The following is a 19,233-nucleotide window of genomic DNA, read 5'->3' as shown; positions in this document are numbered from 1 at the left end:
CCCAGCCGGCGGACACATTGCCAAGCCACTGCAGCCAGCGTGGATTTCCTTCTCAGATTCTTATGAGAACTGGTCTGTGCTTACAGAATCTCAAGGAACTGATGACTGTTCATTTTTCTGCTGGAAGCTGGTAGAAGCAGGTAGGTTTCTTAAAGGGTTCCCCTTCTGGCCAGTTTCCCCTTGCCCGCTTTTTCACTGAATCGCTTCAGGTATCCTGGCTTTTTGCAAGGGCCTCATTTTCAGTGAACTCGAGGCCTTGTTCCCTTGCAGGTGGCTGTGATTCCCTGAGTCTCTGGGTCGCTGACATCGGCATTTGCTCCCATTCCAGTGCAGCCTCACCTACCAAATTTGCTCTATTTTAAGCTTACAGGTGTTTTTTTGGGGGGGGCGGGGGTTGAAGGGGGGATCTGGTGGGGTAGAGATATCCTTTACTTTCTTGTGAGCACAACAGTGCATTTAAAATTATGTTTGATGAATTCATCCAGTATTTGGGTGTTGTGTGCCAGGCCAGTGTTTCAGAATATCTGTCCAGCTGCTGGCAGTCCCTTAAATGAGATGATGTAGATAAATCAGGCAGTGTAGTAAATGCCACATGGGAGAACATCTGTTTATTATTTACATAGCTATTGGAGTGTGCTGGACAGTGGTAATATGATGATAAACAAAACTGGTATACTCTTTGCCCTCCTGGAGGTTATATTTCAGTGTGGTATGGAGGGAGAGTAAATAAATTGGCAGGTAAATGAAATTATTGCTAATGGGATATGTGTCATGAAGGAATTGAATGAGAGACTGAGTCAGCAAATCAGAGATACATCAATATTTAAATATTTATAGCACTATCGATGAGGATATAAAAAATATAAATATATGGCAGTCCTTCCTTCCATCTTTTTAATGAGCAGACAGAGGTGCAAAGAAAAGTAACACAGGAGAGAGAATGGATGAGAACAGCTTGTAAGAATAGACTAGGTCACTCTTATCTCTCTGGCTCTTATGAGCCTGAGTCCTAACCCATTAGTTTGGCAGGAAGTTTAGCCTTTTTGAGGCCACTTCTCCCCTGATTTTCTTGGAATCCCACATCATGTCCCTGTCTCCGAATTTTCCAAGAATCACATTTGCTGGTGGATCAGGTGCCCCATGTGCCTCTGGAGGCCCGAGTCTCTGGTGCTGGTTGTTAAGGGTTTGTGTTTGTTTTTGTTTTTGTTTTGTTTTGTTTTGTTTTTGCTGTGACTGGTATGGCTAAGGATTGGCAGGCCCAGAAATGGTGGGATTAAGAGGTGGTAGCTCTTCCCCAGTTCTGCTGTGCCACAGTAAAGAGGGTATGCCCCCTCCTGTGGTTCATTGGATCTTTAAAACTGTGTGTGTGTGTGTGTGCGCGTGTGCATGTGTGTGAGAGAGAGAGGGGTGGGGTGGGGAGCTGACTGCTCAGTCTTGCTGGTGATTTGCTTGTCTCCGTGGCTATGCTTAGTGGAATGGGAGGCTGGGCTTGGTGCTGAGGTCAGCAACACCCTGACAGGGCTGCTGGTGCCAGAGCTTCTCTCTGACCACCTCTCTCCCAGTGAACTAGCCGAGATCTGTGTCCTGACCAGCCTCGGTCATTCCTCAGGAAATGGGAGAACATTCCTTCCTTCTGCATTTTGTTTAAGGGCAAGTGGTCTAGGTCCCAAGGATTTCAGCGACTTGGTCTAATGATTGTTGTTCTCCACAAGTGAAACATGTTCATTATAAAAAACCGACATGATTTTTTAAAACTGCAAAATGAAGGTGACAAACCACACTAAATCCAACTATCCCTGGCACACCTGTGTTATTTAATATTTTCTGAACACCAAAATAGATACATTTCTGTGCGTCTGCGTGGGTGCGCACACACATACAGAAACAATTTCAGAAGAGTGGGATTATACCACATGTATTTTTAAAAACAGTATTTATTAAGTTTAATATTATTTGAAATTATTATAAAAGGCAGCTGAAACGAAATTGAGGGAAATAGATACATGTTTTTCTATCATAAGAGTTCTTTAAAACTTTTAAACAATTCTTTTAAAGTTGCAGTTCTTTAAAAATGATGAAGTATTTACACATGCAAGAAGTATAAATAATATAACAAAAACTGTTTCCACCACTGGCACTCAGCTAGAAAGTGGAATGTTACCATGGTTTAAATTTACCCTCTCCTTCCTTACCTGCTGTACTCCGTGGGCTGGGGAAGGTTCTAGCATCAGCTGGTTTGTGGACCTGGAGGGCATGAGCCCCTCCAAAGGGCTCCAGTGTGGGTCCCAGAGCCTCAGCCCGCATGGTGCATGGCCTTCTTTTAGCTAGGTGCATGGCTAGGCAAGATAACTTGTCTTCTGGGTTCCAAGGGCACTGCCTGTTCCTTATAAAGGTAAGCTTTGGTGGCCCCACCAACCACCCTGGGTCGCTGAGACATCAGAGGTGCATTTTCAGAAAGCTAGAGCCAATGATCAGATTTCAGCTTCCTAACAGCTCTTTCTCCAGGCCCCTGTTGCTGGCTTGGGTTTATTCAGAGGTTCTGAATAGAGATCCTCACTATTATCGGATGCTCCTTTCTGTTGACTTTGGGTTTGTGAGCTCTTCAGGTCCATTGAGTTTGGCATCTACTGTTTCCCTTTTGCTTTATCTTTAAATTTGTCATTGTCAGTTAGCACTCGCCTGGCTTATGAGAATTGCTATGGATTTATTTTAGTTATTACTATTTCTTTTATTATCTCAGTGGGATTTGATTGACAGAAAAAGTATTTGTATGTGGTTGTTTATGTTGAATGTCAAGTCTTATTCTATTATTTTAGAGTAAGTATCTATAGATACACATAGGACAGTGTGAATTATGTAGAACAATGGGAAGGAAAAGTAGTGGAAGTTTTTAAGGTTTTTCCTGGTGCTTTTCCATTTACTAATCGTGCTTCTGACCCTGCGTCTTAAATGCATTTATTAAATTGTTACCAGTATCTTTATCTTTTCAGATGCCTTATTATTATTTTTCTATCTTTCTAAAAATTATTTTATTTCTTTTGGATTTATTGAGGCATACTTAAAGAAACTGTAAGATATTTAAAGTGTACAGCATGAGATTTGATAGACATGTGTGTTGTGAAAGGGTTTCCCACATGGAGTTAATGAACACATTCAGGTGACTTACTAAGGATGTCTATTGGCATTTGATGATATATGGCTAGAAAAAGTGCAGGGTGGGTCAGAAGGATGGTCCAGTTTGGACTGAGAATTTGCTACGTCTGTTTTCTAATCACCTGGGGTGGACTGAGTTAATTTTAAAGTTGTTTGGGGAACTCTTGGGAACTGGATGTTGGTTTCAGACCTTGGGTTCTGGGCTAGATGTTTTCTTTGCCCATCCACGTCTACTCTACCTTGTTCTCTTCCTCTTGGCGATAATCCTGATGAAACCAGTGGGTTTCCTTGCCCTTCAGCTCCACTCAGGGAAGGAGGGAGGGAGGAAGGAAGGGAGGAAGGTGGGGCTGGGGTCTTTGTTCTCCTGGATCTCTGCTCCCTGTGGGCTGGCCTTGGATGGCTGTGCCCTTTCACAGGAGGTCACAGCTTCTCATCAGATGGTATCCTCTACACGACTTGTGTATCTTCTTGTAGGTGACCACTCCTTCCCTCTGACTTTGAGTCCCAAGTGTCTAGTACCAATTCCACTAGTCTAGGGGACTGTACTCTTCTTTGTGGTTTTCCTATGCAACTTAAAACTGTTCTTTTATTTAATATTTCTTGAAGTATTCTCATTTGAATGTGTCACGTCTTTTCTGCTAGAATCCTAACTGATATAGGACCTATGAAAAATGATCATTGATTAAGCATGATAATAATGACCTAATTCTAGGAGGACTAAGAAGGGTAGACCATATAATAGGTAATATAACATTTTCACATTTCAGTGGGTGCAGTCTTGATTTTACACGTGCTCTGATGTCTTACAAACCTCGTTATCCTGGACCGGCAAGGAAAGTCTTGATTACAGCTGCAGAAGAGACAGAGGGGCATTGAATTTTCCAATTTGGGATTAGAATCCCTCCTTAAGTTACTCCTAAGTCATTCCTAACATATAGTATAATTGAAGGTACTTCTAGGACACTTAAAAAAAAACCCTTTGCTCCCATGCTGGCTGGCTAATAGAGAGCCAAGGGGTCTTCTTGGGGAGGGCACACATTCCAGATGTTCAGTGATTTGGGCTAAATTACAGCCACACTTACACTTGCAGGTGAGTCTGAGAGATGCTCAGATCAGCAGGAATTTAGTTTAAGGAAGTGACTTCCCCTTACCCGTTGGACAAACTGAGCTGTTTCAGGATTGTGCAAGCTAGAGTACACTGCCAGATTGAGAGCTCCTTAGGGCAAGGATTTTAGTTGATTTACTCTACTCCTTATCTCATCAGTGTCTGGCAAATAGAGACACCCAATTAGTGCTTGTTGAACGAGCAGTGTAGACTTCGGGCTCCAGGGAGCTCAGGAGGCTGTCTCTTCATCCCCCTGCCTCCAGTAGGTTTACAACAAAGCAAAAAGCTGTCCCATGTGAGTGAGGAGGGGTTTCCAGAGTTTATTCATCCGCATATTTAAAATCTTTCTGTAACCGAATGCTATGTAATTGCAACTTAAGCTAATTTTATTGGACATAAATACACATGAATAGTAAGACTCTTAGAGTAACTCTTTTTGTATCTGAAGGTTTTCATACCTTCCCTGGCTAATTTCTCTTTTTTCCGAACTCAGACTCAGTAGATTATGATGAAATTGGCTAAAGACGCTTGAATTTATCCTGCACCCGGTTTAGAGACAATGTTTCCTACAGTTCAGCATGTTTAAGAATCAAAATAATTCCGAAGCTAGACATTGAGATTGGGTTGCCTGCTTGAAGGCACCTCATTTCCCTTTACTAGTGTTAGGGGAGATGGAAGGCAAGAAAGGGATTAATTGAAGATAAATCTTTTAATCCAACCTGGGATTATGGGTTTTAGAGGGTAACACAGAGAATTGGTGGCATCAAGCCATGCTCATGGGTAAAAGGGATTGGGCCACTCTACATTCTCAAATTATAGGCCGGTTCATTCAATTTCTCACAAACAGAAAGAGGGGCGTTAGGCCTGGAAAGAAAGAAGTATGTTTTTTTTCTGCAGATGTGTATCAGCCAATGCCTTGAGTAAACCCGAAAAAAGCAGAGTTATAAGTAAGGCTTCCCTTTTAATCAGCTGAGCTGAATCAGGCAGGGGCTCCATGCAAACATCTGCAAAACCAGCCTAGATTCCTAAGAGAAGTGAAGAAAGCACACTCATTGCTTTTCTGGCCCCTGGTTGAGATGAGCCCTTGAGGATGATCTGAATGGGTGGGACAAATGCTCACTTTCAAGCCGGCTGTGTTCCTGGTCCTAGGGGTGGAGCCGAGAGAGTCTCAGGGCAAGATTCCGCTGTGGGCACCCTGCTCCAGACCCCTTTGACCTGGTGCACAGGACCTTAAATTAGAAGACATACCGAATTGTGACTTATATCTATATTGAGGTAGAAAATAATTTATTTTATTAACAACCGGCTCTAGATTTACTTCTTAGTTTTGGATAGAGGTCTAGGTAGAAGGTGAAGCTCTCAGGGTCTCATTTGGTGAAACCAAGCCCTTTGTTCTGCAAAAGAAGGAGGCGTTAGGTTGGAGAGAAGAGACACTCTTCAACAGGAGGCCAGAGAGAAAGAAAAGGATGGAAAGGAGAAGGGGAAGGAGGGGAGCTAGTTGGATCAATTGAGGGGCCAGGGTCTACAAGGCCTGGGGAAGTCAACAGATACTTCAGGAACGATGACACCCAGAGCGTGAGTTGTAGTTTGTGCACAGAATGAATTCCACATCTAAGGAGGGCAATTCCCTTTGCAGGTTAGAGTATTTGAACTTGAGTATTTATTATGACGCTCATCCACCAGATGTCAGTAGAGTGTCTCATTCTAACAGATAAGTACGTTAGAGGCACTTTTCCAACAGATGAAAGTATCACGAGGAAGGGGCGCTTTAAAAAAATTTGCACAAAGGAAAGCGTGTGCTAGCAAATCCCTGATTTTTGGCCTTCTTCCACTTATTATTTAAAATATCTTCCTCTGCCATGGCCCCCTCCCCCCAAAAAAGAATGAAAAAGAGAAAAGAGGGAAGACGCTGCCAAGTTTTTTTACCCTCTGTGAAGCCATCATACCCCAAATCTACAACAAAACAACCTAACCGAATTGAACACAACTTTTATTGTGCTCCAGTGTGTTTGATTCATTTTAAGAACTTTTTCTGTTGTTTACTCATATTTATACACAAAGTATAAATACTTTGGGTATTTGTAGTATGTATTCTATAATTGTCTGCATTCTGTCTACTTACTATCTGCTTCTCCTAGAAGCTTATAAACCTCTTTTAAATCAATAATTTATGTTTTTATTTAAACAATGCAAACATATAGTTGACAGGTAGATATTACTCTTAGGCTTATAATGAAAACCAGCAGTCACCTACCCCACCCACCCGAGTTCCACTCCTTGTTCCACTCCTTGGATGGATCACTTTCACCTCTTTTACCTTTTTATTTTTTTCTGTGTACATCCATATACCTAAGTAATTTCTTCAGTGTCTGTTTCTTGATTTGCCAGATTCTTCATTGCCTTCCTATTGCAGTGGTTGAGAATATTAGTCAGGCTAAGTAATGCTAACTCCTGTAATAAACTTCCTCCCCATCATGCTGACTTGACACAAGATTTATTTCTTTCCCAGTGTAGGTCGTCAGGGACGTAAAAGGTTATTCTCTACACCTTCAAGAAACCCAGGCTCTTTCCTTCTCTTGATACCACCATCTTCAACATGTAGCCTCCAAGCTCCCCCCTGGAACAGGCAGAGAGAACAGAGGGTTAATGTGAGCGATGGGACGAGTAAGGTGGGAAAGTCAGAAGAGTATGTTGTTAGAGAATTTGCAAAGGGAGATAAGTGTATCACGTCGGAGGGAGTGATAAATTGTGCCAGGTAAGGAAAGGAGAGAGTTGACTGCTGGAATAAGTGACGTGGGCATCACTGGTAGGCGCGCTAAGATTGTGGGGTGGGAAACTTGATTGGGGTGGGCCTAAATAGGGAAAGGAAATTGGAATAAAATAGTGTGTAAGATGGCTTTGCAGACCTTTTGTATGGAGAAATGTGGAGGCTGCTGGAGGAGAAGGGGAATTCCAGCTAGTTTGTGTACAGATGGGATGGCCCAGGAGAGAGGGGACACGGCGGGGTGGGACAGGGAGAACACTGGAGTGGCTCCCTGAACTAGCTGGCAGCGTGGGGAGCGTTACAACTGCAGTGCAGCCTCAAGTGCTCATGCTCAGCTCCCTTTCAGTAAGAGGAAGGAGAACACATGGGTGCAGATGCCGTGGCAGCTGGAGGGGGCTAGATGCGATGGGAGCTGGGGGAGTTTTCCCTGATTGCTTCAGGTTTTTCATGGAACGTGAGGTGAGGTCATTAGCTAAGAGTGAGGATGAGGGTAAGCTCACGTGGTGAGCCTAAACTTTTATTTCTTCTTTTTGAGAAATTCTTTTAGTCATTTTAGAGGAATATGGGGAGGGAACACAGGTGTTCAGCCTGCCATATGTAATAGGAAGCCCAATTATAAATTGTGTAAAATTCCAGTCCCACACTCCTTTGCCTCTGCCAGCGCCTGAACAAGTAGACTCTCAATAAATATTTGCTCAGCTGAAGTGAATTTTCTTCGTGGTCACAGTCAGCTTTCTGAATGCTTTTTTGATGTTTCTTCCGTACCCCCTTCACAAACCTGAGAAAATTCAAGTTTAGCACATTAAATACAAGCTTCTCCATCCTTTCTTGCGAGATTTTTTGTTTGTTTTGTTTTGGGATTGGTCATGTTTTCAGGCCTGTGCTGTGTTGATTCATGTCGTCACAGGATACGGAGGGATGTGAGGCAGTCAGGAAGCCCTTGGTTTCAGGACCTGGCTCGGTCCATCCTCTCGGGGGCGCGCCCAGCAGCATCCAGCCAGCATTTCAGAACAGGGCCTCTGGGCTCCATGGTTTCCTGCAGTGTGTAAAAGTGATGGGCATGGAATGCCCAGTGTGGGTGCTCGTTCTATGATCTGGATGCAGTGCATTGAAGTATCACTCACGTTGCTGCTTTTGAATTGAGACTGAATAATAAATTCGGAGGGTGGAGGGAGCTGGTTATTGCCAGCGAGAAAACAAGGATCCACTCAATGAGCTCGTAAAATTTACTTAAAAACAGGAACAACGTACACTTTTTTAAAAGATTTTATTTATTTGAGAGAGAGAGAGAGAGAGAGAGAGTGAATAAGCAGAAGGGAGAGACAATCTCAAGCAGACTCTGCACTGAGCACAGAGCCCGATGCTGGGCTCGATCTCACAATCCTGAGATCATGACCTGAGCTGAAGTCAAGAGTCAGACCTCAGCCAACTGAGTCTGAGCCACCCAGGCGCTCCTAGAAATAACATACATTTTTTCAGGATTAATTAATTATGACAACTTCTTTTTGAGGATTATTGCCCCCATTTAACAGATAAAGACACTAGACACAGAGAAGCCCAGGGGCTTGCTAGGTCACACAGAAGGGAGAGACAGGATTTAAACTGAAGCCTATCGGTTCTGGAGCTCTGAGCTCCTGATTCTGTGCTAACTCCCGGAGCCTTTATTTTCTCCTCGTTCATATGGGAATAAGAGCACATGCTTCATACACTTTGCAGGTCCCACTGAGGATTAAATGAGAATGTATATAAAGTGCTTGGCATATCACAAACTCAGCAAGGTGTTCTTAGCACTTAATTTTTAAATTTTTTAAATGCAAGAAGTACAGGTAATATTATTTGAGCCATTTAGTAAGCAATACATGGAAAAGCTCACTGATCTGCATAGTGACTGTTCTTATAGTTCTTTCCATTGCATAGTTTCAAGAATTGGTTCTTGGAGCATAATGTATAATTGTAATTTATCTTGTACCTTTTATTACTTGGATGAAAGTTCACAATGCAATGTTTTTGAAAGGGAAGAAAAACTAATTATGTTCAGAGTAAAATACCTCCTCATTTCTTGTACAGTGTTCATAAGACATTTATTTTCCTGCTACAAGTCCCTCATTTTTTCATTAATAATTGACAAGACTATTGACAAGACTAGACTTGTTTTCAGCTGAAAAATCACAAAACAAGATTACAAAACAAGGAGAATGTATTTTAAATGAGAATTGGTAGGTTTCTTCTTCACTGGGCTTCTTTATTATTAATCATAAAGCAAGGGATGGAGAAATTGTCAGGGGAAGACCGTGGTTGTGGGTCAGAAGCCTGGGCATCTATTCTAGCTCTGCCTCTTACCACTGTGAAATCTTGGGCAGGTTATCCAACTTCTCCATGGTCAATTTCATTATTGGAAACTGAAGATGAGCTTCTCCATTGTAGTCCCAGGAACACTAGTTCTGTGAGATATTAGTAGGTGGCAAACAAACAAAAAGAAGGGTTTCATGGTCAAATATATTTAGGAAATTTATGTTAGGCAATTTTAATTTAGACAAAGTATTTACCTTGGACCTTCTCAGAGCCTTTGATACATTAAAGACATCGTGAATTTCCAAGGAAGATGTAGTATTTCCTAAACTTACTTCATCACAGAACTGCTTTGTCAAAGAGTATCTCTCATGCTTTTATTTTATTACTATTTTTTAATTTTTAAAATTCTTGTATAATTAATATACAGTGTTATATTAGTTTTGGGTGTACAATATAGTGATTCAGCAGTTCTGTACATTACTTAGTGCTCATTATGATAAGTGTACTTTTATTCTCCTTTCCCTGTTTCACCCATCCCCCCACCCACCTCCCCTCTGGTAACTACCAGTTTGTTTTCTGTATTGAGTCTGCTTTTTTGTCTCTTTTTTTATTTTGTTCATTCGTTTAGTTTCTTAAATTCTACATATGAGTGAAATTATGTGGTATTTGTCTTTTTCTGACTGACTTATCTCACTTAGCATCATACTCTCTAGATCCATCCATGTTGTTACAAATGGCAAGTGCTCATTATTTTTTTATTGCTGAGTAATATTCCATTGGTATATATACAATATACATCTTCTTTATCCGCTCATCTATTGATGGACACTTGGGCTGCTTCCATAGTTTAGTTATTGTAAATAATGCCACATTAAACACAGGGGTGCATATATCTTTTTAAATTAGTGTTTTCCTTTTCTTTAGGTAAATACCCAGTATGGAATTACTACATCGTATGGTAACTCTATTTTTAATTTTTTGGGAAACTGCCATGCTGCTTTCCACAATGGCTGCACCAGTTTGCATTCCTACCAGCAGTGCACAAGGGTTCCTTTTTCTCCTCATCCTCGTCAACATTTATTTCTTGTGTGTTTGATTTTAGGCATTCTGACAAGTGTGAGGTGATATCTCATTGTGATTTTGATTTGCTTCTCCCTGATGATGAGTGACGTTGAACATCTTTTCATGTGTCTGTTGGCCATCTATATGTTTTCTTTCTTTTTTTTAAAGATTTTATTTATTTATTTGACAGAGATAGAGACAGCTAGCGAGAGAGGTAACACAGGCAGGGGGAGTGGGAGAGGAAGAAGCAGGCTCACAGCAGAGGAGCCTGATGTGGGGCTCGATCCCATAACGCCGGGATCACGCCCTGAGCCAAAGGCAGACGCTTAACTGCTGTGCCACCCAGGCGCCCCTATATGTTTTCTTTGGAGAAATGTCTTTTGTCCATTTTGAATTAGATTATTTGTCTTTTGGCTGTTGAGTTGAATGAGTTCTTTATATATTTTGGATACTAACCCTTTATCTGCTATGTCATTGGCAAATATTCTCCCATCCCATAGCTTTCCTTCTTGTTCTGTTGATGGTTTCCTTTGCTGTGTAACAGATTTTTATTTTGATGTAGTCTCAGTAGTTTATTTTTGCTTTTGTTTTTCTTGCCTTAGAGGACATCTCTTAAAAAATGTTGCTACGGCCTACCGTCAGAGGAATTACCGCCTGTGTTCTCTTCTCGGAGTTTTATTCAGGCCTCACATTTAGGTCCTTAATCCATTTCAAGTTTATTTTTGTGTATAGTGTAAGAAATGGTTCAGCTTCATTCTTTTGCATGTAGCTTGCCATGCAAGTAGTTTTTTGCATGTAGTTTTCTCAGCATCATTTGTTGAAGAGACTGTATTTTTCCAATTGCAGAGTCTTCCCTCCTCCCTCTTTTGTTATAGATTAATTGATCATATAATTATGGGTTTGTTTCTGGGCTGTCTGTCCTGTTCCATTGATCTATGTGTCTATTTTTGTGCCAGTACCATACTGTTTTGATTACTATAACTTTGTAATATATCTTGAAATCTAGGATTTTGATACCTCCAGTTTTGTTCTTCTTTGTCAAGCTTGCTTTGGCTATGCAGGGTCTCTTGTGGGTCCAACAAAATTTTAGGATTATTTGTTCTAGTTCTGTGAAAAGTGCTGCTGTTATTTTGATAGGGATTGTGTTAAATCTTTAGATTGCTTTGGGTAGTATGGACATTTTAACAATATTTGTTCTCCCAAGCCATGAGCATGGAATATCTTTCCATTTGTTTGTGTCATTTTTAATTTCTTTCAGCAATGTTTTACAGTTTTCAGAATGCAGGTCTTTCACCTCCTTGGTTAAGTTTATTGTTTGGTGTTTTATTATTTTTGATGCAATTGTAAATGGGAATGTTTTTTAATTTCTCTTTCTGCTACTTCATTATTAGTGTATAGAAATGCAACAGATTTGTGTATATTGATTTTTGTACCCTGTGACTTCACTGAATTCATTTATCCATTCTACTATTTTTTTTGGTGTAATCTTTAGGGGTTTTTATATATAGCACGTCATCTGCAGATAGTGAAAGTTTTACTTCCTTTTTACCAATTTGGATGCCTTTTATCTGTTTTTCTTGTCTGATTGCTGTAGCTAGGACTTCGGTACTATGTTGAATAAAAGTGGTAAGAGAGGACGTTCTTATCTTTTTTCCTGATCTTTGGGGAAAAGCTTTCAGTTTTTCACTGTTGAATATGTTGTTAGCTCTAGGTTTTTCTTATTGGCCTTTATTAATTGAGGTATGTTCCCTCTTAACCTATCTTTTTGAGAATTTTTATCATGAATGGATGTTGTACTTTGTCAAATGCTTTTTCTTTATCTATTGAAATGATCATATGGTTTTTATCCTTTCTCTTATTGATGTGATGTACCACATTGATTGATTTGTGAATATTGAAACATCCTTGCATTCCAGGAATAAATCCCACTTGATCATGGTGAATGATTTCTTTAATGTATTGTTGGATTTTGTTTGCTAGTATTTTGTTGAAGATTTTTGCATTAGTGTTCATCAGAGATATTGGCCTGTAGTTTTTTTTTTTTTTTTTTCTTTCTGGCTAAATCATTTGTTGATCTTTTCAAAGAGTCAGGTTTTGTTGATCTGTTGTATCATTCTTTTAATTTCTTTTTCCTTTATTTCTCCTCTAACCTTTATTATTTCCTTCCTTATACTGGTTTAGGGCTTTGTTCTTTTTTAAAATTCTAGCTCCTTTGGGTGTAATCTTAGGTTATTTGCAATTTTTCTTGGTTCTTGAGGTAGGCCTGTATTGCTGTAAACTTCCCTCTTAGAACAGCTTTTGCCACATCCCAAAGGTTTTGAACCAGTGTGTTTTCATTTTCATTTTCATTTGTCTCCATGTATTTTTTGATTTCCTCCTTGTTTTCTCAGTTGACCTATTCATTGTTTAGTAGCATGTTATTTAACCTCCATATGGTTGATTTCTAGTTTTATAGTGTTGTGGTCAGAAAATATGCCTGGTAGGACTTCAGTCTTTTTGAAGTTGTTGAGGTTTGTTTTGTGGCATACAGAGTATTTTCCTTGTGCACTTGAAAAGAATATGTGTTCTGTTTTAGGATGGAATCTTCTGAATATATCTGTTAGATCCATCTGGTCCACTGTGTCATTTGGAGCCACTGTTTCCTTGCTGATTTTCTGTTTGGATGGATTATTCATTGATGTAAGCGGGGTGTTAAAGTCCCCTACTATTATTATATTACTATTGATTACTTCCTTTATGTTTGTTAGTAGTTACTTTATATATTTGGGTGCTCCCATGTTGAGTGCATAAATATTTACAATGGTTATATCTTCTGGTTGGATTATTCCCTTTATGAGTATATAGTTTCCTTCTTTGTCTCTTATAACACTCTTTGTTTTAAAGCTTATTTTTTTCTAATATAAATATTGCTACCCAGCCTTCGTTTCACTTCCTTTTGCATGGTAAATACCTTTTCCATTCCTTCAGTTCAATCTGCATGTGTCTTTAGGTCCGAAATGAGTCACTTGTAGGCAGCATACAGGTGGGTCCTGCTTTTAATCCATTCTTACCATTCTGTCACCCTCTGTTTTTTGCTAGAAGCATTTAGTCCATTTACCTTCAAAGTAACAATTGATAGGTGTGTACTTATTGCCATTTTGTTACTTTTTTTTTTAAGATTTTATTTATTTGTCAGAGAGAGAGAGAGCACAAGCAGGGAGAGGGGCAGAGGGAGAAGCAGGCTTCACGCTGAGCAAAGAGCCTGATGCAGGGCTGGATCCCAGGAACCCGCTATTATGACCTGAGCTGAAGGCAGACGCTTAACTGACTGAGCCACCCAGGTGTCCTGCCATTTTGTAACCTGTTTGATGCTTGTTTTTATAGTCCTTCTCTGTTTCTTTCTTCTTTCCTTCTCCCCTCTCAGTGTTTGGTGGCTTTCTTGAGTGTTATACTTGGATTCCTTTCTCTTTATATTTTGCATATCCATTATTGGTTTTGATTTGTGGTTACCATTGGGTTTACATATAACATCTTCCACATATAGCATTTTATATTAAAACTGATGGTTGCTTAAGTTTGAACTCATTCTAAAAGTACTAAATTTTTACTCCCTCCCCCCACATTTTAGATATATGGTGTCATACTTTAGATTCTTTTTATTTTGTGAATCCCTTAACTGATTTTTATAGATGTACTTAATTTTATTTCTTTTGTGCTTCCTACTTTTCTTATTCCTGCTTATGGTCTTTCCTTTCCACTCAAAGAATCCCCTTTAACATTTCTTGTAAGGCTGGTGTAGGGTGATGAATTCCTTTAATTTTCATTTCTATGAGAAACTCTTTATCTCTCCTTCTATTCTGAATGATTGTCTTGCTGAATAGAGTATTCTTGGTTGCAGGTTTTTTCTTTCAGCCCTTTGAATATATGATGCCACTCCCTCTGGCCTGCAAAGTTACTGCTGAAAAATCAGCTGACAGGCTTTTCAAGTTTCCCTTGTATGTAACTTTTCTTTTCTCTTGCTGCTTTTGAAATTCTCTCTTTATCCCTGCTTTTTGCCATTTTAATTTCTACCTGTTTTGGTGTGGATCACCTTGGATTGATTTTATTGGACGCTCTTTGTGCCTCCTGGATCTGGATTTCTGTTCCCTTCCCCAGATTCAGCAAGGTTTCTGCTATTATTTCTTCAAATAAATTTTCTGCCCCCTTTTCTCTCTCCTCTCCTTCTGGGATCCCTATAATATGATTGTTGTTATGCTTGATGGTGTTGCTGAGTTCCCTTTATATATTCTCTTTTTTTATTATTCATTTTTCTTTCTCCTGTTTGCCTGATTGCTTTCCATTACTCTGTCCTGGTCATTGATCTGTTCTTTTTCTTACTCTTGTTTAGTATTTATTCCCTCTAGTGTATTTTAAATTTCAGTTTTGAGTTCTTCATCTCCAACGGGTTCCTTTTTTGTTTTCGGTCTCTTTGTTGAGGATTTCACTGAGATCTGCCACTCTTCCCTCAAGTCCATTTAGTGTATTTTTGACCATTACTTTAAGTTCTCTATAAGGCGTGTTACTTAGCTCTGTTTCATTTAACTCTTCTGCTGTGATTTTGTCCTGTTCTTTCATTTGGGACATATTTCTCTGTCTCCCCATTTTATCTAACTCCCTGTGTGTGTTAGGAAAATCAGCTATGTCTCCTGCTCTTTAAAGTAGTGGCCTTGTGAAGAGAAGGTTCTGTAGTGTCCTGCAGTGCAGTGTCCCCTGTTTGCTAAAATCTGGTGCTTCAGGGGTGTCTCCTATGTATGTTGCATGTGCCCTACTGTTGTGGCTGAGCCACGGTTGCCTTCAATCCAGTCATCTGCAATGGCTCTTTTTGCTTGTTGTAGCATGAGAGCATGCTTTTGGAAACACTGGGATAATATACGTAAAATGTATAAGTTTTTACAAATATTAGTAAATGATAATCATGAACAATTCAGCCATTCATTTAATATTTTAAAAATTAGGCAAATATCTCTTAACTAGAATACTTTCCCCCATAATTTATGAGCTACTATTGGGAAAAACACTGTTGTAAGTTATTAGTGCAATTCTTATTCATAAGGCATCTTTGCCCATAATCACTTCTAAGTGTAACTGCCCTTAGTTAGGGCATAGGACTCACATATTAGTATAACTCACTACGTGTAGATAGATAGATAGATCTCTATATATGAGTAATATTGTTATGATTACAAAATTGCTTTCCTCTGTCTCAAATCCTAGATGTTTACTTTGAAAAAAATTTGTGACTTATAGAATACATGAGCAGATAGAAGTAAAGGCCCTTCCTCCCCCATGTAAAGTGTAACATAATAGGTATTATGAAGATGATCTCTTTTGCTTCTTATTTTTCATAAGAGATAGGGAGCCTTTCAGATAAACAAATGCTTCATTATGTATCAAAATTTTGCCTGATTTAATCATTCAGTAGTATTAGACTAGGGATATAGTTTGTTCTTCTGATCTCTTATAAGATTGCCAGGAGAATCTTAAGGTGACAGATAAATTAACTGCTGAGCAGGTGGTGTTTTCTACTTCTTTCCTCTTTTTAGTAGGGAAATTCTCAGTAAAAATGTGAATAAAATGATTCTCTGAATTTATCTTGTGTTTTAATAAAGTGTTCCGTAATAAAAAGAGTGAGTAAAAAAACCATAGATATTAATTTGCTGAATTCTGAACCAAATCAATGCACAAGATGATCCATTTATGGTGTAAGACAAATATTTCAAACTCTGATCCTTCAAAAATATATTTTTATGTACATTTCTCTATAAATTTGGTAGTACAATAATAACCTATTAAAATAAATATTTATTATGAATTCAAAAGAATTATAAAACTTGTTGGTCTAACTTTTATAACTCTGCTAATTTCTATGAAATTTTATAACTTGAGGGTTTTTAGTAGAGAAGTGTTGCATAGAAATTTTTTTTTATTTTAATGTTTTTTTATTATATTATGTTAGTCACCATACAGTACATCCCTGGTTTTTGATGTAAAGTTCCATGATTCATTAGTTATGTTGAGAACTCATTCTTTCTGATAGCTGAGCAATATCTTACTACCCATCACCAGTCTATCCCATTCCCCCACCTCCCTCCCCTCTGAAGCCCTCAGTTTGTTTCTCATAGTCCATAGTCTGTCATGCTTCATTCCCCCTTCTGATTACCCCCCTTCTTCCCCTACCGATCTTCCTAGTTCTTATGTTCCATAGATGAGAGAAATCATACGATAATTGTCTTTCTGTGCTTGAATTATTTCACTTAGCATTATCTCCTCCAGTGCCGTCCATGTTGCAGCAAATGTTGAGAACTCATTCTTTCTGATAGCTGCAATATTCCATTGAATATATAGACCACAACTTCTTAATCCAGTCATCTGTTGAAGGGCATCTCGGTTCCTTCCACGATTTGGCTATTATGGACAATGCTGCTATGAACATTGGGGTACATATGGCCCTTCTCTTCACTACATCTGCATTGTTGGGGTAAACACCCAGTAGTGCAATGGCTGGATCATAGGGTAGTTCAATTTTTAACTTTTGAAGGGACCTCCACACTGTTTTCCAGAGTGGCTGTACCAACTTGCATTCCCACCAACAATGTAGGAGGGATCCCCTTTCTCCACATCCTCTCCAACAATTGTTGTTTCTTGCCTTGTCAATTTTTGCCATTCTAACTGGCGTAAGGTGGTATCTCAGTGTGGTTTTGATTTGAATTTCCCTGATGGCTAATGATTTTGAACATTTTTTCATGTGTCTGTTAGCCATTTGTATGTCTTCATTGGAAAAGTGTCTGTTCATATCTTCTGCCCATTTTATGATTTGTTTATTTGTTTCTCGTGTATTGAGTTTGAGAAGTTCTTTGTAGATCTTGGATACCAGTCCTTTATCTGTGGTGTCCTTTGCAAATATATTCTCCCATTCCGTGGGCTGTCTCTTAGTTTTTTTGACTGTTTCCTTGGCTGTGCAGAAGCTCTTTATCCTGATAAAGTCCCATAAGTTCATTTTATCTTTTATTTCTCTTGCCTTTGGCGATGTGTCGTGAAAAAGGTTGCTCTGGCCGATGTCATAGAAGTTGTTGCCTATGTTCTCCTCTAGAATTTTGATGGATTCCTGTCTCACATTGAGGTCTTTCATCCATTTGGAGTTTATTTTTGTGTATGGTGTGAGAGAGTGGTCAAGTTTCATTCTTTTGCATGTAGCTGTCCAATTTTCCCAGCACCATTTATTGAAGAGACTGTCTTTTTTCCACCGGATGTTTTTTCCTGCTTTATCAAAGATTAGTTGCCCAAAGAGCCGAGGGTCCATTTCTGGGTTCTCTATTCTGTTCCATTGGTCGATGTGTCTGTTTTTGTGCCAGTACCATGCTGTCTTTGTGATCACAGCTTTGTAGTACAGCTCGAAATCCGGCATTGTGATGCCCCCAGCTTTGTTTTTCCTTTTCAACAGTTCCTTGGAGATTCGGGGCCTTTTCTGGTTCCATACAAATTTAAGGACTATTTGTTCCAGTTCTTTGAAAAATGTCCTCGGTATTTTGATCGGGATAGCATTGAAAGTGTAGATTGCTCTGGGTAGTATGGACATTTTAACTATGTTAATTCTTCCAATCCATGAGCATGGAATATTTTTCCATCTTTTTATGTCTTCCTCAATATCTTTCAAAAGTGATCTATAGTTTCTAGGATATAGGTCCTTTACGTCTCTGGTTAAGTTAATTCCAAGGTAACGTATGGTTTTTGGTGTTATTGTAAATGGGATGGATTCCCTAATTTCTCTTTCTTCAGTCTCGTTATTCGTGTATAGAAATGCAACTGATTTCTGGGCATTGATTTTGTATCCTGCCACCTTACTGAATTGTTCTATAACTTCTAATAGTTTGGGAGTGGATTCCTTTGGGTTTTCCATATAGAGTATCATGTCATCTGCAAAGAGAGACAGTTTGACTTCTTCTTTGCCGATTTGGATACCTTTGATCCCTTTTTGTCTTCTGATTGCTGTTGCAAGGACTTCTAGTACTATGTTGAATAATAGTGGCGAGAGTGGGCATCCTTGTCGTGTTCCTGATCTTAAGGGAAAGGCTTCCAGCTTTTCCCCATTGAGAATAATGCTTGCAGTAGGCTTTTCATAGATGGCTTTTATGAGATTGAGAAATGTACCCTCTATTCCTACACTCTGAAGGGTTTTAATCAGGAAAGGATGCTGTATTTTGTCAAATGCTTTTTCTGCATCAATTGAGAGGATCATATGGTTCTTGAGTCTTTTCTTGTTGATATGATGTATCACATTGATTGATTTGCGAGTGTTGAACCATGCTTGCATCCCAGGTATGAATCCCACTTGGTCATGATGGATAATCCTTTTAATGTACTGTTGGATTCTATTAGCAAGGATCTTGTTGAGGATTTTGGCATCCATATTCATTAGAGAAATCGGTCTGTAATTCTCCTTTTTGAGGGGGTCTTTGCCTGGTTTGGGGATCAAGGTAATATTAGCCTCATAGAATGAGTTTGGTAGCTTTCCTTCTGTTTCTATTTTTTGAAATAGCTTTAGGAGAATAGGTATTATTTCTTCTTTGAATGTTTGGTAGAATTCCCCAGGAAAACCGTCTGGGCCTGGAGTTTTATTATTTGGAAGGTTGTTTATCACTGACTCAATTTCTTCATAGTTAATTGGCCTATTTAAGAAATCTATTTCTTCCTGTTTCAGTCTTGGTAGTTTATAGGTTTCCAGGAAGGCCTCCATCTCTTCCAGATTGTTTAGTTTTTTGGCATATAGCTGTTGATAAAAGTTTCTAATAATCCTTGCAATTTCAATGGTGCTGGTCGTGACCTCTCCCTTTTCAGTCAT

Source organism: Ailuropoda melanoleuca, chromosome 17 (genome assembly GCF_002007445.2).
Source record: "Ailuropoda melanoleuca isolate Jingjing chromosome 17, ASM200744v2, whole genome shotgun sequence".
Lineage (NCBI taxonomy): Eukaryota > Metazoa > Chordata > Mammalia > Carnivora > Ursidae > Ailuropoda > Ailuropoda melanoleuca.
The sequence above is the reverse complement of the archived record's forward strand: the minus strand, read 5'-3'. Positions refer to the sequence as shown.